The sequence below is a fragment of the Echinops telfairi genome, unplaced genomic scaffold (assembly GCF_000313985.2).
Source record: "Echinops telfairi isolate 266 unplaced genomic scaffold, ASM31398v2 ScPeMD7_3533;HRSCAF=4204_0, whole genome shotgun sequence".
Lineage (NCBI taxonomy): Eukaryota > Metazoa > Chordata > Mammalia > Afrosoricida > Tenrecidae > Echinops > Echinops telfairi.
The window spans coordinates 72076341-72079782 of record NW_022107431.1 but is presented as its reverse complement, the minus strand read 5'-3'; the positions used below and the strand labels follow the sequence as shown (position 1 = coordinate 72079782).

Sequence of the window (3442 nt, the reverse complement as noted above, 5' to 3'; positions counted from 1 at the left end):
AGATATTTATTGATTATATTGATTTTATCATGTATTCAGTATTTAGGTGAAAACAAATGTAATCTCAATATTGGAAAGAATATTCAAATTCAGAATCCCATGAACTTAATTAGACCCCTTCTTGTAGTCTTACTCTCCATGTCCCCTCAATTACCAGGTCCTTTCTATTCTACTTCCTAACATTATGTCTAAATGCTGTCTCTTTTTTAGTTTGATAAGTACCTTGGTTTGCATACTTAGGATTTATCAATGGAATTAAATGGCTCTTACCACTAAACAATTTATCTGCTTTATAATTTGACAATTCCATTTAATCAACAAATTTAATAATGTCATTATTCCGCTTAACAATATTTTAGCCTCCACTTTGACAACAGGATAACATTGCCAAACAAACACCTTTATTATTTCCTCTACTTCAATTAAATACTTTTCTTTCACATTTTCAACGTAGCCAATATCTAGGGAAAGATGACCCCAAACAAAGCTTTCCAGTATCGTCTCCCATTTCACTAATTATATTGAGAAAGGCTCACAACCAGCTATGGTCAATGATATTATGAGCACCCTTTGAGGAATTCTTTTGAAAACTTTTTTTTTCATTTCTAAGGTGAATATATGGGGCATGCAACATATATGGATGTTGTTCGTGAAGCATCTGCACTACTATGTTGGCAGCATGAGATAGAGAACAAAATGTCAAAGATATTTTGGTTTTTCTTTGAAGTTTTGTTCCCTACCTTGACTTGAGTATTAAACACATATCCTTATTATTAAATTTCACTAAGCCAGTTTCTCTTATTTTCACTTTTATGCATGCCGTGTGTCTTCCATGGGATGCTCCTGTAGACTTTGAAAAGATTATCTTTGTTTCTCAACTTTTCACAGCACCAAAGTGTGCATACAGATTACTTTGGGTATTGTTAAAATACAGTTTCTTATTCAATAGGTCTGTGATGCGACTAGAATATTCCACTATGTAGTGCTGCTGGACCATGGATCATACTTTGTGTAGCAAAGGACTAGATTAACTATAAAAACCCTTCTTAAAATGTCAAACTTAACAATAAAGCTGTATATAGTATATCATAATTTTAGATCTCTGTTTTTCAATCATTTCTAAAATACTAGTTTCCTTTAGGTAAGTTAGTTTTCAAATTAAATAAAAGAAATGAGGCCACACATGAACACTCATAAATAGAAGTCACACACACACACACACACACACGAGTGGGATAGGTTCTTTAGAGAATCACAACCTGTGATGATTTAGAGAGATTTATCTCAAGCAAATGGCTTCTGTAGTTATTGAGGCTGACAAGTTTTAAATCTGCAGGCTGGAGGGTTCTCCTGAATCAAGAAATCACAGGGGTTTAAGAATCCAAGATCAGCAGGTTAGATAGCAAGTGGCTGACTCATAGGATTAAAAAATATATATATCAAGATCAGCAAGCAATATGGAAAGCCACTGGCTCAGGTACCAAGAATTGTAAATCAGGTTAATGAGTACTGGACACAGGAAAAAGAGAGAACAAAAACCTAGTGAATTTTTTCTGAATATTCACCTTATATATTCAATGCAGTCCAAACTCCAGAATAAATTTCTTTTTAAGTGATTGGCTGCTCATTGCAGATCTCATAACGGTGGTGATTATGTTATAAAAGATGTTACCAAAGAGAATGATATATACTAAATGTTTCCTCTGGATTAATCCCACCAATCATCTAAATTAAGGAGTTGAATGTATTTTTTTTCCTTCTAAATTAGGTCATGAAATATAAAGGTCTATGCTATTTAGTAGGAACTCTTTCAAAAGTTATTCTAGGTAAAGCTTAGCAATATTAATTACTGAATACTAGTTTCCTTTAGTTAAGGGAAGCAAAATACCTAGTAACTGAAAATAAATGCCTACTATAATTAGTACAAAGAATTGTTTTCCTAAATTACTGTATAGAAATCTTCCCCTGCCCCCACTAATTGGATTCCATGGTGATCTTTCATGATTGTAGCTAAAAAATTCAAAAAAACTAATAATTTATAGAACATTCTGGCATTTGAAACCCTAAGTCACTGTTGTTAGGTGTCATCCAATTGGTTGTGACTCATAACTTCCCTATGTACACAGAACTGATAATTGCTTGATCATGAACGATCCTCCCAATTGTTCTTAAGTTTGAGCCCCTGGTTGCAGCCACTGTGCTAATCCATGATGTTGAAAGCCTTCCTTTTCATTGCTGCCCTTCTAATTTATCCATCATGATATTCTTCTCTAGGTCTGATCACTCCATGTCCAAAGTGTGTGAGATGAAGTCTCTTTTTTCTTTTTCTTTCTTTTCTCTTTTCTTTTTTTTACCTGTTCCTTATGCAGCTCTGACGCCAAAGAAACCGAATTCAAAAGCAGAACATGGCTGCCAGGGTGTTTAATTTGCGCCTTTTTTGACACCACATTCAATAGTTTCAGGAAGTGAATGGGCAACACAAAGGCCGGGAGATGAAGTCTCACCATCCTTGCTTCTAAGGAGCCTTCTGGCTGGACTTCTTCCAAGAGAGATCTGTATGTTCTTTCAGCCATCCATGGCACTTGCAATATCTTTAGCAACATCACAGTTCAACTGCCTCAATTCTTCTTCCATGTCCCTTGTTCAATTTCCAACTTTCACATGCACATGAGGTGATTAAAAGTGGCTTGGGTCGGGGGGCACTTTAGTCTTCAAAACAACATTCTTGATTTTCAATAGTCTATATAGGTCTTGTGCAGAAGATTTACCCAATGCATTGTGATTTTTGATCTTTTCAGTACTACTTCCATGAGAATTGATTGTGGATTCAAGCAAGATGAAATCCTTGAAAACTTCAATGTTTTCTCAGCTTATCATGATGTTACCTATTGGTCTAGTTGTGAGGACTTCTGTTTTCTTCCCATTTAGTTGTAATCCATACTGAAGGCAACAATCTTTGATCTTCATCAAGTGCTTCAAGCCCTCCACACTTTCAGCAAGCAAGTTTGTGTCATCCACGTGTCTCAAGTTGTTAATAAGATTAACTCTAGTCCTGATCCCACACTCTTCTTCATATAAGCTAGCTTATCTAATTATTTGCTCAGCACACAGATTGAATAAATATGGTAAGAAGATACAACCCTGACTCACATCTTTCCCTGTTATAAATCATGCAGTGTTCTGTTCATACAACTGCCTCTTGATCCATGTACAAGGTCTGACAGAGCACGATGTACTGTCTGGAATTCCTATTCTTTTCAAGACTTTCTATAGTTTGCTATGATCCACAAAAGCTAATGCCTTGGCATAGTAAATGTAACACAGGTAAATATCTTTCTGGTATTCTCTGCTTTCAACCAAGATCCATCTGACATCAGCAATGATAGCTCATGTTTCAGTCCTCTTCTGGATCCAGCCCGAGTCTCTGGCAGCCCTCTGTCAA

At 35.7% G+C, this 3442-nt stretch overlaps 1 non-coding gene across 1 annotated transcript; it reads right to left on the bottom strand.

Annotated features, from left to right (window-relative positions):
- Window positions 1-2352: 2352 nt before the first annotated feature.
- LOC115871097 lies at window positions 2353-2487 on the bottom strand. Its single transcript, XR_004047081.1, has one exon. It is a non-coding gene; the product is annotated as a small nucleolar RNA SNORA13 (small nucleolar RNA).
- Between the last annotated feature and the right edge of the window lie 955 nt (window positions 2488-3442).